Source organism: Heterocephalus glaber, unplaced genomic scaffold (genome assembly GCF_053883595.1).
Source record: "Heterocephalus glaber isolate CG9 unplaced genomic scaffold, H.glaber_assembly_v1.0 deba00000281, whole genome shotgun sequence".
Classification (NCBI taxonomy): Eukaryota; Metazoa; Chordata; class Mammalia; order Rodentia; family Bathyergidae; genus Heterocephalus; species Heterocephalus glaber.
The window spans coordinates 15,791,302-15,808,436 of NW_028258139.1; the positions used below are offsets into that span (position 1 = coordinate 15,791,302).

Below are 17,135 nucleotides of genomic sequence, written 5' to 3' on the forward strand. Positions count from 1 at the left end.
TTTAAACACACAGTAATGAGTGCTGTCCATCAGCACAAAGTGGGGGTGCACAGGGCTTGCGTCCAGCAGGGACTGAGCCTGCTGGCTAAGGAGGATCCGAATGGGAGCTGAGTCCTGAGTCCACTGGAGTAGAGTGCAGTAGGAATGGTGCTGGTTTGGAGCTGTGAGTAGGGTCAGGCATGGCCACCGTTCACATGGGTATGTCCTCAGGACCAGCCTGTGGGGTGCTACTCACAGTCCTCGTACCAAATGTCACAGTGGCATTGACCCATGGTGGCCACCAGGGCGGGGTGGGGGAGTCTGCAGCAAGGCCTGGGCAGGAGAGAGTCTGCCGGCTGTGGCTGGTAGAGGCCAAATCCACAAATGGAAGTTACCCAGAACCAGTTTTCAGGGTGTGTCTGCTGCTTGGAGGGCTGTGGTGAGCAGAGGTGTGTGTAGCTTGGTGTAGCCTGGGGTCCCTTGCTGGAGGGGTTCTCATGATTGCTGTGTGGTATTGGTGCAGCCAAGGGGTCTAAGTGTGGGAGAAGATTCCCAGCAGAGGGAGTGAAGCAGGGTGCCATACAGAATGGGCTGCTGTTAGGGGTGGCTGTGACGGGTAGAGGAAGCTGGAGGCGTGACTTCCTTGGGGCCCTCCTATTTCCCAACATCCCAGTCCTTTCTACAACTTCGCCTTCATCCTCACCCAATGGCTATTTTTTTTCTCCCTTGTGTTCACATACCTCAACACACGGAGTTTGCCACTGCAGTTCAGCTCTCCATCCTTTCCATGTGGTCACCCATCCCTGTCTCAGAGCTGTCTGTTGGAACTGCTGCAGCAGCAGAGGGTGGCACTCTGGAGACAGGGATGGTGATCGAGGGCAGTCATTTCACACTGGGTCTTGTGCTGCCACTTGCTCACTATCCCCAGCTATTGTCTGACTTTGGGACAGTGGGACAGTGATCAGTAACTGGCTTGGCAATAAGACCTTGAGTGATGATAAAGGTAGACTGACATAAAAGTGATGCTCTCAGGTTAGCAGAAGACAGTGGGTGCCTTGTATGGGTCAGAATTTCCTTTTCCTGTAAATCTCATAATCTTTTGTGGAAAGCTGGATCTTTTACATACTGCATTGTGGCAAGCTGTCTTCTGAACCCCAGTACCTCCCCCAAGGGTAGCTCTTGCTGTTCTGTTTGTCTGTTTCAGTGATGGCGAACCTTTTACAGCTTCCAATGGTGCAAACAGTCCTCTGCAGCATGCATGCCATAGGTTCGCCCCCAGACTTCTATATGATGGCTTCCCTTGACCCATTTTGTGGAGTATATTTCCCCCCACAGTGTGTGGAACCTCTGCCTGTTTTGTTGTTTTCTAATTTTATTGTTAACCTGGATTCCTGGGGCTCATCCCAGGTTCATCAGAGCTGGTGGTCAGCCAGAGTCTGATGGGAGAAGCCATGTGGGTAAGGTTTTCAAAGTTCAGGGACTTTACAAGTCTATCAGGTTTTTCCTGCCTGGATTCACAAGGTCCTGTGTTGAGCCCATACCTGTGCTCAAGGGGCCTCTCTGGTTTCTGCTGTGTGGGCCTTGTGTGCATTCATAGTCTTCTAGGCATTAGGGATAAAAGGGGTCTCACCAAGGCCTTAATTTTCTCTTTGATGCCTTAGATCCCTCTGTTAAACTTCAAGCTGCTCTGCCACTTTTTTCTTTTGCTCTAACCAGGTTTGTGACTTCAGATCACTCAGTGGTAGGCTTCCTTGATTATTTGCCATTTTTTGCGACACCCGGACATGGGTTTTCCACCCTCTCCTCCAAGCTAAGTCACCCTCTTCCATGGTGGTGGAGCTGCCAATGAACATGCCTGCCTTACTGACCTAGGGAGAACTTGTTCTTGAGGGAATTTGGATGGGAGGAGCAGAGGGAATAGCCCCTGGCTAAAATACTGTAGTCTCCCTTGTTCTCCTCAAGACTGAGTAAAATTTCATGAATAAATATTTCTCAATTTATTGTATGCTTTTGGTCAATTTGAAGAATCTTTAAGTGGTTGTGATGGTTTGTCCAGTTTCATCTTTGGTTTTTGGGCCAACTTCCCACTAAGCCAATCTAGAAGCCCTACCTTCTGACTCATTTACTTTGTGACTGTTTTTTCAAAGTTGAAGATGTAATGAAAAATGCTTCTTTAGAAGGATGCACCTTTGAGCCTATTACTATCTCAAGTTTATTTCCTAAATATTAGTAGAATAATAGGAAGTTTATTTAACATAGTATAGTAAACTTCCTCAGCTTTGCTCTCTTTCTGGTGTGAGAATACGTGTGATTTTATATGCAAGTTATCAAGATTCTTGTGTCTGAGACTTGAACTCCTTTATAGACTTCCTTGGTTGCTTTGAATACAATGGCTTGCTTAATGGTGTGATTCCTTCTATTGCTTATTTCTTTTCACAAAAGCAAGCATTAGCTGGTATAGGTGCACTCAAGAAATCTGGGGGGCTAGGTGTGTGTATTTGTTTGCAAAACTGTTGTGATGCAGCTGCAGGGTACTACATTCATTGGTATTACGCTGTGAATTCAGAGACTGGGATATGGATCTCGCATGGCCAAGGAACCAGCATAGTGTCTATTCCTTTTACTCTTTGTGCCCTTCCCCAGGGAGGGACTTGTGCTCACCCACAGTTGCCCAGAGTGTCCCCTTACCCTTTCTTGTGGCATTCTAGTCTTTCTCCTGGAAGCATTATCTCAAGGTCAGCTACATTATCTTTATTTTGCTCATCCTTCCTGCATCTGTGTGGCTTGGATGCCATGGGCCAGACATGGCAGCTCCCCTGCCACCTTTGTGCCCTGTGCCCTCTGGGTGTGCTCTGGGTGTGGGATGCATTTGTCTGGACAAGGTTGCTTTTAGAGCTGCTGAGTCTTCACCTTGGCTGGGTGCAGGTTCCTTTCTGACCTACCTGCAACCTCTCTCTCTTTAAATTAAAGCACAACATTGTGTTCCAGTTATGTGTCAGTTATGGTGTTTGGCTCAGGGGCAGGACACATTTGGATTTATAGACCTGGTTTTTAGGTGCCTTCTGCTAAGAGGCTGCCATATAAGCCAGTAACTGGAATGTGGGCTGTGACTCAGCACTGTTTACTAACCACCTGCAACACATTGAGCACTGTGCCAGATGATAGGGTTATAGGGACAAATCAGACAGCTCTTGACTTCAAGGAATTTGTGGGCTGGAGGTCAAGATAGAAGAAAACAAAAGAAAAAATAATTAGACTACAGATCATGCCTGTTGCTAGGGTTGCACAGAGGAAGTAAGGAAGGTCTGTCAGAGAAGTGGCATTTGAATGGAATGTTGAAGGGAGAATGAGCTGGAGTAAGCCAGTAAGTCAGGTGGAGAGAGTGTTCTGAAATTGAGAGTGGCATGTGCAAAGGCACTGAGGTCTGCGTGTGCACAGCCCATTGTCACAGGTTTGATGTCTAGGAGGTCAGGAACATGATGTTGAGTCAGAGGGAGAAGGTGCTCAGGGAGGCAAGCACTCAAGGCACTCTGATTTCACTTCCTCACTTTATTTCTGTCCACTTGTAGTTCTTTTGGGGTTTTCTATCACATTTCAGGCACCCTGCTAGATGATGAGAGGATTTTTCCTATTCTAGGACAAACTTACAGTTTAGAATAAAAATTCAAGATCCAGAAGATGGTGCTCCAATTACTTATAGCATAGACAAACTCGTTTTTTTCCCACTTGAATGATCATAATTATACAGAGATGTAGATGAATGTTTTAAAATGTGATTATTTAAATATAGTTACCATTTATTGAGTGCAGACTGCGTATCAGGCTCTTTTATATAAGTCATCCTTTGTGATTCTCTCTATAGCTTTCTGAGTAGGTGGTATTATCTCCAGTAAGAAAACAGGCTCTGTGAGGTCACATCATGCCAAGTCACCTGCTCTGGTCTCTGTCCCTTGCATGTTGATGCCTTTTTTTTTGGTACGGGGGATCTAACTCGGGTCCTTGTACTTGTGGGGCAGGTGGCAGAACCACTGAGCTAAATCCCTGGGCCTGTGCCTTCTTTCTCTGTTCATCTCCTGAGTTTTACTTGTAGGACAGAGTATTTTGCACCCAGGACCCTCTGCGCTCTGGCCCTGTGGCCTGTCTAGCTGGCAGCTCTTGTGCCTCAGCATTCTCACTCTTCCTTTTGCCACCCTGGAATTACCACAGTTTTTCTAAGCGTGTCAGTGCCTCCTGCCTGGTTTCTCATCAAGAAGCATGAGCAGAAGGACTCATGATGTGACTTGTGCCATGGGAGCCAGGTATCATGCTTGGTGCTGTAGACCTTAACTTTACTAGATCCTTGCACATACCCTGTGAGCTGAGTGGGAAACTGAAGCTTTGAAGGAGACTTGCCCAAGTTTCTGGAGCTTGTAGGTGGTGGATGAAGGGCGTGGCCTTGTGTGGATTAGACTTGCAAACAGGGTAGAGTCTAGGTAACAAGCACCACTGAGACAGGAGGGGAGTGGTTTGGGAGTGTTTATGGCAAGAGAGGGCAGGTTAGCTTGTGTGGGTGCTGTCAGTGGTGGTAAGTGTGGTGGACGTTCAACCCTGTGAAGTTTGCAGCCTGATCTGGTTATCAGAACTTGTCTTCTGTGGAGCAGTTAGGTTCTCCAAGGTGTGATGTGGGGCCAGGTCAGTGAATTGGCTTACAGCTGCCAGTGGGGACATCTGGTGTGTGTGTGTTGTGGAGGGGTTAGGTGCAGATCCCTGCTCCCTGAAGCAGGAGTGATGTGATTTAATTGAGATCGTGCTAAACTTGTAGAAGTGTCATGGAAGAATGCCGTCGCCATGAAATGAGTAACTTGGTGAAGGGAGCTTCTTGGAGCATGTTCTAGGACAATATGTGTTTCTTCAGGTTTTCCAGAAGGACATCCCACTTAGCTAGTGGAGATTGTGTGTATCCACACTCATGATTGCCTGTACTCCTTGAGAGGACTCCCTGGGACTGAAAATGAGATTGTGTAAAGTAGATGCATATTTATGTATAGGGCTGGAGGTGTGTAGCTCTGTGGTAGAGTGCTTGTTTAGCAGGCTTGGGGCCCTGGGTTTTATTCTTAGTACCACAGAAAAGAAAATTTACATAAGAGAGACCTCTCTGCCTCTCAGCTTTTCCATATATTTACAGTAGAATAATAATGCCCCCTTTGTAGGGTTGTTGGGATGCCTCAATAATAAAAGAGCCTGGCAGGACAAAGAAATAAAGAAAGAGTAATAAATTGGGGTTTCATTCTTGTATGCAAAAAGAAAAATGAGTCTCATTGGGCAAATGAGTTTGGTTGTTACTGGTAGCTGTTGTTAGCAACAGGAGCAGCTCTGGAATAAGCAGGGTTATGAGGTTCCCTGAGTGTCCTGGAGTCTGATTTTGGCTCAGATCAGCTCTGTCAGGTACTCAGTGCTATTAGCTTTCCTTCCACAGCTATGAAGTAAGGCCAGGATCCACCTTCCAAGTGGGATATGATGTGCATGCAGTGTGCCAGTGACTGGAATGTTGCAAGAGCTCCTTCTAGAGCTCTCCAAGAGAGGCCTGAGCTAAAGTGCCATGAACAGGAAGCTTTTCACAGAGTTGGGGGTGCTGCATGTCACTTAAACAGCTTTGGTCTTTGAAAGCTTCCAGCTTCTAGTTCAGGGCTGGACCATACCCATAGATGGGAGCTGGCTGAACCCTAGAGTAAATAACATTTTGAGAGACTGGAATGATTACTGAACAGTCTGAGAGCCAACTCTAGTATAGACCACTGGATCCATTAACTATGGTGTGTTCTCTGGTACTAAGAGAGTCCTTTCTCCCCTCCATTTCCACTATTGCTCTGTAAACACTTTACACCTCCCTACAGCTTGTTGAAAGCAATTCTGAAATCCCAACAAAGCCAAAGTTTGCTGGGAGGCAGGAGTTTAGGCCCTCCCTCAGGCTGCGTGTACATTTGGCTTTGGAGGGCTTGTTGGGACATGCCCACCCCTGCTAACACCATCTTGTCTCTTAACATTTCAGTTGGTAGGCACAGTGCCACAACCACATTCATGGGCACTCCCATGGGAACTTGGGATTGTGCTTCAGTTTTAAGAAATTAGAAAAAAAAATGAAATTAAATCCTATGTAAGCAGAAAAGACTATAATAAAGACCAGGGCAGAAATCAATAAAATAGGAACTAAAAACCAAAAATAGACAAAGCAACCAAGTATTGTTGTTTGAGAAAAATTAGTGAAATTTATCAACTTTCAGCAAATGATCAAAGAAAAAAATGCACAAATTACCAGTACTAGGAATGAGAGAGGTGACAACAACACAGGGATTATAGACACTGAAAGGACCAGGGATATATTTTGAACAACTTTATGCAAGAATGAGATAGGCCATCTGAATAGTCCTATATCCATTAAGGAAAGTGGATATTTATTACAACTGTCCCATAGAGAAAATTCCTTAAGGAGAAATAACATGAAATCTATGCAACTCCTCTATTGGGAAGCTTGAAAAAGAAGGAGTACTTCCTAAGTCATTCTGTGAGGTCATTGTCACCCTGATATCAAAAGCATACAAAGAGATTACAGAAGGAAAAACCTTCCCCACCCCCAACCCCCAAAACACCCAGTACTACAGACTAGTATCCTTCCTGAACACAAATACAGAAATTTAAAACACAACTTCAGCCTATACTAACAGTATGTAAAATACTGACTGAGTGGGCTCATGGGGAATGCAAGGTTGGTTTAACATTAAAACCCCCATAAATATAATTCTCCATATTAACAAATGAAAATAGGAAAATTATACAGACATATCAATGGATGTGGAAAAAGCATTTGATAAAATCTAGCTTCTATTTCCAATAAAAACTGTCAGTCACTTAACAGAAAGGAACTTCTCCCTGGTAAAGAGCATGTGCAGACTTTGACAGCTACCATCTCACTTAATGGAGGAAGACTGCTGTGCCATTCTGAAGGCAAGGGCAGCCCTGCTTCACACCCACTCCCACCTCCCATTGTAGAAGGCAGCCCTGCAGACAGGCTGCTCCTGGGCTGGGTCAAGCATTCTTTCTTTTTTTTTCATAAATTTTTAAAAATTTAAAATGAATGTAATCATTATTTACTGCAAACATGTACTGCAGACATGCTGCCCTTTATCTCCTGATGATTATCTGGTGCTGTTTGCTGTGCTTAGCACTCTACCTGCTGTAACTGTGGTCTTCATCACCACCCTCTGAGGTGGGGGCTGCTATTGGGATTCTGTCTTCCATATGAAGGTGCAGTAGCTTGCTGCCATAATCAGCCCAGTCATCAAGTGACAGAGGCCCACCCATCTATCCCATGCAACATTGCTGCTAGCCCTTCCAGGGCACTGGTATGCCCAGGATGGCATGCCCTGATCATGCCAGGCCAGGGAGGCCCTTAGGATGGGGAGGTGCTAATGTCCCATGAGGGAAGTTTAGCACTTTGAACAGTATTAACAGGTCTCTTTCCTCATGACTGTAACTTCACATTATTCAAGTGGAAACTGCCAAGCAGCTCTGAAAGATTAAATAATATGTCCAAGATCAAGAAGTTGTTAAATAGAAGTTAAATTTCAAACCCAGATATGTCTGAATCCAAAGCTTGTTCTGTCTTTCTCCATACAATTTCTGTTTCCAAACTTATTATGGGCTACCAAATACTCTCTGTTGATTCAAGTTGTATTTATAAAGCAGTTTTGGATAAGCTTTTTGGCCATCTGACCTCAGCTTCCACCCTGTGAAAGACAGATAATACATTTCCTCCTGGGCTATTGTAAGTAGTTAAGTGTCTGCTATTAGCCTAGTAGATAAGAAAAGCTTACAAAATGGCAAATCCAATTCAGTTCCAAATTATTTCTAATCTGTCCCAGTGATAGTTATAGAGACAGGGGATTTCTTCCTGGAAAGTTTAAGCATAAAAGCTTCAAAGAGATCCTTTAATCTGTTCAACACTTTCAAAACTTAATAAATTTAGAAGTAAAAGATTTGGAGAGTCTGCTACCCATGGAATTCTAAAACAACATGAAGGAGCAGGGCTGAATGAACCTTTGGAAGTTCTGTGATGCCTTCTGTGATCATTGCTATTCACCCAAACCTCCTGTAGCATTTAGTCTAATTCATTCATTCAGCAGATGTCTAGTAAGCACCTAATTCATTCCCAGTTCTGGATTCTGAGGATGTAACACTGAACCCTAGAGGAAGAGGCCATCAGGGAACAAGTAAATATCAAGCTGTGATAAGTGTGATGTGGACAAATGAAAAAGGAACAGGAGTGAGGCTCCAGCGAGAGGCCCGCCCAGACACCAACAGCTTGGGTGTGCAGGCCCAAGCCAAAGGCCCATCTGGAAAACAGCTGAGCAGGCACACAGGCCAGCCAGAGGCCCAGCCAGAGGCCCAGCCAGATTAACATTGATAAGTGTGCATAGACCCAGCCAGAAGCCCACCTGGACAACAGCCCAGCACGGGGATCCAGAAGGCCATCATTCTGAACCCAGGTGTTGGTGCAGGGGTGAGCAGCAGAGAGAAGGCCTCTCTGAGGCTTGTTGAGAATTGAAGCTAACTGGGAGTGCAAAGAGTCACCTCAATAAAGGCAGAGCAGACTGCATTGGTTGAAAAGAGAAGACACCTAAACAAGTTTGAAAACCAGACTTCCAGATCACCAAAGGCAACCCCACGGGGCAATGAGATGGAACAATCTGAAACTCAACCACCTGGACTCCCTAAACTGGCAACAAAAGAGGATTTGGAAAAAAAAAAAATCAGAAATAATTTCTCAGATAACAACGGAGATTGTATCCATCATGAAAGCCACATTAAAAACTCTAGAGCAGACACAGATGAAAAAATAGAGGAGCTGAGGAACACAATGGAATCCCAGCATAGGAAACAAATGGAATCCATAAAACAGATGCAAACAGATATCCAGGAGATTAAAAACTCTACTGAAAGTTTATGCAGCAGAATGAGCCAGTGTGAGGACAGAATATCAGATACAGAAGACAGGATTGCAATTAGTGACCAAGATAAAGATTTCTTAAAAATAGTAAGGGGCCGCGAGAAATCAATCCAGCAGCTGCTAGATGATGCAAAGAAGAATAACACAAGACTGATTGGAATCAATGAAGAAACAGGAGATAGTGCAAATGACTTAAAAAACAAAAAATCTGTTCACAGAAGTGATGGCAGAAAACTTTACAAGAAAGGGAAAAGAATTTGACATATAGATAAGTGAGGCATATAGGACTACAACTAGCTATGAGAAAAAAAAAAAACTACACCTAGGGATATACTAGTCAAGATTCCAGAAACCCAACAGAAGAACAAAATTCTACAAGCAGTTAGAGAAGAGAAACAAATCACATAAAAATGAAAGCCCATCAGAATCACAGCAGACTTCTCAACACAAACCCTCAAGTCAAAAAGAGCCTGGAGTGAAGTATTTCAAGCCCTAAAAGAAAACAACCTCCAACCCAGATTGATGTACCCTGCAAAACTTTCTTTCAAAATCGATAGCGAAATAAGATACTTTCATGACAAAGAACACCTGAAGATGGGGCCGAGGATTTAGCTCAGTGGTGGTGCCACCTGTCCCGCAAGTGCAAGGTCCCAAGTTCGATCCCCAGTACCAAAAAAAAGAGAACACTGGAAGAACTTTGTGAATACCAAATCAGTACTCCAAAAAATTTTAAATAATATCTTAGGTAAATGACAGTGAAGGTCAGAACCCCACAAAGCCCAGTAGAATGAATCCATCAGATAAGAAATTAAATGCAAATGGGGAGAATCCACCCACAGGAAAAGGTCATGACAAGGATAAGTCAATACATATCAGTTATAACCATCAATGTTAATGGTCTCAATTCATCAATCAAAAGAAATAGACTGGCAGAATGGGCCAAAAAGCAAGATCCAACAATATGCTACATACAAGAAACACAATTCAAAAAGAAACTCATAGACTGAAAAAGGGTGGAAAACAATACTCCATGCGACAGGAACCTGAACAAAAGCAGATGTAGCTTTTCTGCTTGCAGATAAAATGGATTTCAAACCAACACTAATTATGTGAAACAAAGAAGGTCGCTATATCCTTGTAAAGGGAAAAATCCAAGAGAAAGCGATGACAGTCATAAATATATATGCACCAAATACTAGTGCAACCAACTATATTTGTGAAACAAATATTAACGGACATGAAAAATCAAATAAGCACTGATACAGTAGTAGCAGGGGACCTCTATACCCCGCTGTCACAAATAGATCAGCTAGACAAAAAATAAACAACAAAATACTAGAACTCAACCAAACTCTTGAACAGATGGACTTAACAGACATTTACAGAGTGTTCCACCCCACAAAATCAGAATACACATTCTTTTCAACTGCACAGGGGTTCTCCAAAATAGACTACATACTTACTCATAGAACATGTTTAAGTAAATTCAAAGGAATTAAAGTTATCCCCTGTATATTTTGAGATCATAGTATGGTGAAGTTGGAGATCAATAGCAAAAGAAACTACAAGAATTTCTTAAACAACCAATGGGTCACAGTGGACATTAAAGAAGAAGTCAGACAGTTTCTACATTTCAATGATAATCCCAGTGCAACATATTGGAGTTTATGCGAAACAATGCAAACAGTCTTTTGAGGGAAATTCATAGTAGTGAATACTCATAGTAGGAAAACAGAATAAGCTCAAATAAACAACTTAATGCTGAACCTCAAGCGTCTAAAACAACAACAGCAGGATAAACCCAAAGCTCATACAAGAGAGGTAATTATAAAGATTAGAGCAGAAATCAATGCAATGGAGACTAAGAGAATGATACAAAAAATCCATGAAGCCAAGAGTTGGTTCTTTGAAAGAATAAACAATATTGATAAACCCTTAGCCTACCTTATCAAAAAAAGAAAAGAAAGGAAAAGGTCTAAATCCATGCAATTAAGAATGAAAAGGGTGAAATTACAATGGACCCAGCAGAAATTCAGAGGATTGCCAATACCTACTTTGAGAACCTATACAACAATAAGATTGAAAAAACAGAAGAAATGGACAGATTTCTAGATATATATGAATTACCAAAGTTGAACAAACAAGACCTAAAATTCTAAACAATACAATATCAATCAACAAAATTGAAAATGTAATTAAAACCTTACCAACGTGGGCCTGGGGATTTAGCTCATTGGCACTGTGCCTGGCTTGCAAGAGCAATGTCCTGAGTTTGATCTACGGTACCAAAACACAACAAAACGAAACAACTTACCAATGAAGAAAAGCCCAGCTCCTGATAGCTTCACTGCTAAATTCTATAAGACATTTAAAGAAGAACTATTGCCATTACTGTTTAAACACTTCAAGGAAATTGAAAGGGAAGCAATACTCCCAAATGCATTCCTGGAAGCAAGCATCACCTTGATTCCAAAAGCAGAGAAAGACTCAACCGAAAAAGAGAACTACAGGTCAATCTCCCTAATGAACATAGATGCAAAAATCTTTAATAAGATACTGGGAAATAGAATGCAGATCATCAAGAAGATCATACACTCTGACCAAGTGGGATTCATCCCAGGGATGCAGGGATGGTTCAACATATGCAAATCAATAAATGTAATACACTATATTGACACAGCCAAGGACAAAAACCATATGATTATCTCAATAGATGCAGAAAAAGTGTTTGACAAAATCCAACACCTGTTCATGATAAAACCCTACAGAAAATTGTAATAGATGGTCTTTATCTCAACCTGATAAAATCCGTCTATGAAAAACCAATAGCTAACATCATACTAAATGGTCAAAAACTGAAATCCTTCATGCTGAAATGAGGAATAAGACAAGGACGTCCACTATCATGACTCCTCTTCAATATAGTTCTGGAAACATTATCCACAGCAATTAGACAAGAGAAAGAAATAAGAAGAATAAAGGTAGGAAAGGAAGAAGTTAAAGTGTCATTATTTGCAGATGACATGATACTCTTTATAGAAGACCCCAGGAAGTCCACGAAAAGTCTTCTAGACTTAATAACCAAATTCAGTAGAGTAACTGGATACAAGGTCAATACACAAAAGTCACTAGCTTTCCTGTAAACGAAGAGACACACTGAGAGGGGAATTGGAGAAACAATGCCCTTCACAATAGTATCCAGAAAAATGAAATACCGAGTCAGGCTGCGCCTGCGTCTTCCGAGTCCGGCTCCCTGGGACCCATGGCCTTGCTGCGCTGCGCCGCGGGCTCGGATCCTGCCAGGAAGATGTCCGATGAGTTTTCGTTGGCAGACGCGCTCCCCGAACACTCCCCCACCAAAACCTCTGCCGTGAGCAACTCCAAATCCAGCCCAGGGCCCCAGGGCTGGCCCAGTCCAGTCCCTGGATCAACCCGAGCGCTCCGTCCTCCCTGGCGTCTTGACCCCTGCCGAGCGCGACGCCCTCCACCCGGCCTTTCCGAGCCTCACCCCCAGGAATGTACCCCGCCATGCCTCCTGCTGGACCGCCCCCGGACCCCCGTCCCCCTTCCCTCCGTCTGGACCCTCCTGCCCCCCGCCCGCGGGTCCTTACCCCGCCCCGGGCACGGGTCCATACTTCACCCCAAACATGCCCTTCCTCGAGCTCCCTAGGCCCTACGGCGCGCCCACAGACCCGGCCGTGGGCCCCTTAGGTCCGTGGGGCTCCATGTCTTCTGGATCTTGGGCGCCGGGCATGGGGGCGCAGTACCTGAGTCCCAATATGCCCTATCCTCCGGGGCCGTACCCCTCTCCTCCGCCCCAGGCCCCGGGCACAGCACCGCCCGTTCCATGGGGCTCAGTGCCACCGGGAGCCTGGGGGCCGCCGGCACCATACGCCGGCCCCGCAGGCTTGTACGCCACGCCAGGACTCTACCCTGCAGCCAGCAACCCTTACCAAGTGCCTTCAGGACCCTTTGGCGCTCCACTGACGCCTGGTGGCCCCCACTCTTACCATTAAGTTAACAATGGACGAAGAGATGACACTTTGCTTTTTGAAGTACATACATGTGCACATGAATGCATATATAAAAACTGCCGGTCTCACTATTAGAGGGCATTCATGAAACAACAACTCTTGCGCCTCTCAGAAGATATCTGCCTCTTGTACTTGGATATGTAGTGCATCGAATGGATACAATCAGATGTAAATGTAGAAATAAATTGAGCAGATGTGATTTTTATTTGGTTTTCATGGAAAGTTAAAGCGATTATTTTGAATAACTCATTGCTAAATTTTAAATTATGAAACTACACACTTAAAAATGTAAGATAAGGATTATTGTTGAAATAATTTGCCAATGAAGTTGTAGATTCTAGGTATTTTTCTATAACATCTTTTACCCCTAAATAACTGAGTGAGAGGTTTTTTTTTTTTTTTTTTTTTTGGTACTGACGATTGAACTCAGGACCTTGCGCTTGCGCGGCAGGCATTGGAACTGCTGAGCTAAATCCCCGGCCCGAAATAACTATGAAAACAATCACATTTTATTCTAAACAAATGATGGCCCTTAGCATTTTGAGCTGCTCTGTCTATGGAGTAAATAAATCTAGGCCTGCTAGGGTTATTTTTTGGATATACATTCTAAAAGGATGATTGTCAGGTGTCACATTCATCAGCCAGCCACCATTCATCTTTATCCTTGAGCTATTAGTAAAAATCTTTTATTTATGCCACATGGGTCACTAACGTGCCATTTATGAAACTGGTTTTTTCACTCAGTGCTGGTGATGGAATCCAGGGCCTTGCACATGTGAGGCAGGCTTTCTACCACTGGGCTCCTCTCCAGGCCTGACTTTGTCCTTTTAATCCAGGCCACGTGTGTGTCAGTTACATTCTTAGAGAACCAGAACTGTGCTTGACAGTGGATTGTGAGGTGTATATTTTGTTTTGTTTTGTTTTTTGGTACCAGGGATCAAACTTGGGTCCTTGCGCTTGCGAGGCAGGAGGCAGGCAGCGGAACCACTGAGCTAAATCCCTAGCCCATGAGATGTGTGTATGACTGGGAAGAGCTCGAGGAAAGAATTCTTTCCTTTGTTTTAAACCTTAAACAAGTAAGACCTAGGAATTGCTTCTTCCAAGTGATTTTCATTCTCGAAGAACCTAAGGCAGATCCTGTGCCAGGTTCTTCCATGCAGCCTCCCCGCCCCCAGTTCCCCAGGAGCATGTAGACTGGTGCACACAGGGCTCTGTTAGAGCAGAGCAGTTGTGCTTGGAGAGCCCAAGTCAGACAGGCATGGCAGCGTCTTTGTGCAAGTGGAGTCCAAAGCGTACCTGTGTTTCAGTCTGGTTAGGCCATGTCACTGCTCTTGCAGTTTTCCCGATCTGTTTGTGAAGTGTTCATGGCTGACAATTCAGTTCTTTATTTGTTGACAGGCAGATAAATAGAATTGAGTATCCTCTTTGAAAAAGTAACTTTAGTTCTAACACTGAAAATAATAGACTGTAGATTTCCACAACTGAGTTTGAAGCAGTGACCGTGTTGCTTCGATAGTGTTTATAATACAGAACAGCCTCGGTAGCTTTTCGCCACCTTGTCTTTGAGTCAAAGTCCTAGGCTTGGGGTAGACCTGACCTTATTTTATCAAATAACATTTTGAAATTTTGAATGTATCCATTGGGTCTCTAAAATGTATTGTGAATTTCTCAGATGCATATAAGAAAAGATTTATGCTGGAGATGTTTTTACTTTGAAATAAAATATTCAGTAGTTTACCTTTCCTATAATTAAAATGTCAGTTGCTGCCCATACCATGGTTTGATAGCTACCTCCTTATAAGAAAATAAGATAGTCACCTTTGAGAGGAACATTTAGCATTCAAGCCTCCTTTAAGTAGCGGATAGATTCTGCTCTCAGAATTGACCAAGGTAGAAACTAATTTGTTCAGATAATATCAGATTGACATGTTCTTAGGCAGATCTTGCACAGTGGCAAAAGTAGACAGATTGCTTTCACTTCTTTGCAAGGACTGGTGAGAGCTATTCATAATACCCTAGAACTCCTCAGCGCAGCCAGCTGCCTGTCTACAAGCTGGGTAACTAGGTATCCTACATAGTTAAATTACCCATTAGTCAGTTAACCAGCAGGATAGGAAGGAAGATGAGGTGACAGCAAAGATACCTCTGTTCATAGCTATCTTGATTGTCCTGCCTTGGGATACATTAACAGCTCTGGCTTTAGATGCAGGATTTAACGTAACACTAAGGATATAGAACAGAAGGGTTAGCACGTGCCAGAATCTATAATCATGGCGTCCATGGATACAGGAAAAAAATCTTTTTGCTAAAGGATTTGAAGGGCCATAAACCCAAGATTTGAGACACCACACCCAAGAGGAGAGAGTAACTTTGCTGATGACCCATCCTGCCCACTGTTTGCTGACTGACACGGCCACGCTAACCATTGGCCTGCCTTCCGCGCCTTGCAGTGGTGGTGGATCTGCAGTTAGCTGGCAGCATCTCGGTTCCTCTGGGCACTGAGCCAGAAAGTGCTTTCACGGTCAGGGTAGAGTCAAGAAAAGTAAAAGTGTCAGTGGACAGATAGGAAAAAGCATCCAGGAAGGGTTTTTCCCCTCTTTCCAAAGGAACACTGGTTTCAAAATGAGTCAGGCTAGGCTGCAACTGGTTTATGGAAGAAGGCTTGTTAGCAGGCAGGCTCGGTTGTAATGCAGATTATGGATGTGCTGATGTTTGGGCTTTAGACAAGAGTTTTTAAATAAGTTTGATTGAGATCGTTGATGCGCTCTGAAGTTAATCTTAGGTTTTGAAATGCTGAGCCTCAAAATGACCATGCAGATGAAAGCCTAGCCCCAAGTCCACATCCCCACTTCTCAAGAATGCTCCTCGCAGGAAGGCTTCAAACTCTGGACTGTCTGCTGCATCCCTGCCACCTCTGAGACCTGATCACAGCTTGGACCCCACAGCCCTCTGAGTAGTGATGTCGTGGTCGTCTGGGAAGATGCACGTTCTCAGGCCAGGGACACCTCGCTCATCTGTCCCTTGCACTGATTGTCTTCAGGCCGAGAAAGAGGTGAGTCTCAGAGCAGTCACCACTGAATGAGCTCTCCGAAGTCAGCTAGCCTGCGACGTGTATTACCTCACAGAGTTAGTGCTACACCCTTGTCCTCGAACGTAGGCTCTGAAAACTCGGTTAGATGAAAGCAGCTCTGCTCCGCATTGCACTTCATTGTTCTGAGCAGTGCCGCGTCCTCCAGCGTCAGGGCTGCGGGCTCCGGAAGTGGGCCTAAGGCCAGACTGGCCTGGAGCGCATGGATCACCTGCTTAGGAAGGAAGCGGTGGGGCGCCGCTCAGGGAGGACAATCGGTAAAGCAGTGCAGCAGACAGCCACTGTTCTATTTTCAGAATTCTGCCAAACTGAAAACATTTGCCAAACAAAACAAAATTTGCCAATACAATAAAATGAGCAGTATTAGAGTGCCACGCGAGCTTCTGGGCACAGAAAACATCTGAGGACTTCATGTAACAGACCAAGTGTCTGATCCTGGTGCTAGGTCAGAGGCCACCCCATCTCCAAAGGGATGTGCTCTCGGGGGCTTTTGAGTTCCCACCCACCCAGGCTCGGGACCTGGCAGGGAGCAGTGGGACACCTGCTGCTGCGGGGAGCTCTAGTCAGGCGCATTGGAAAGGGTCACGTGCTCACAGGTTTCTTTCACTTACACAATATTTTCCAAGATTGCCGCGTGATCGCTGCCGCCCTCCAGTGTGCAGACGAGTGGGATAGTCTCCTCCTCACCCGGATGAAAGCTTGTTCACTGCCTTTGACTTAGGAGCAGATGCAGATTTCTGGCCATTAAGTAGACCTCTTAGGTGTGCTCTATATAAAAGTTTTATAGTTTTTTCTTTCTTGAAATTGTGATTTTTTTTATTGGCTTAATAACAAGTTTAACGTATGTAACTGACTTTGCATTTTAAGTTAAACTGCCCAAAATGTGATTGGAGACATACACATTTGTTTGTATTACCAGCTGGTAGAACTGTAAAGCAATCTGTTTGTAACGTTAGGTTTTATTACTTGCTGCTGTATTTGTAAACGACAAATGTTGCTTTAAGAAGTAATTATAATTAGGAACAGAAAAAAAAAGGAATACCTAGGAGTC

General features: G+C 44.1%; 1 protein-coding gene and 1 pseudogene across 12 annotated transcripts in view; both read left to right on the forward strand.

Moving 5' to 3' along the window:
- Trappc9 (trafficking protein particle complex subunit 9) overlaps positions 1 to 17,135 on the forward strand; it is a 737,148-nt gene that overhangs the window by 252,816 nt on the left and 467,197 nt on the right. The gene's annotated exons all lie outside the window — the stretch shown is intronic.
- Positions 12,090 to 13,141, forward strand: LOC101714567 (MAPK-interacting and spindle-stabilizing protein-like pseudogene; annotated as a pseudogene).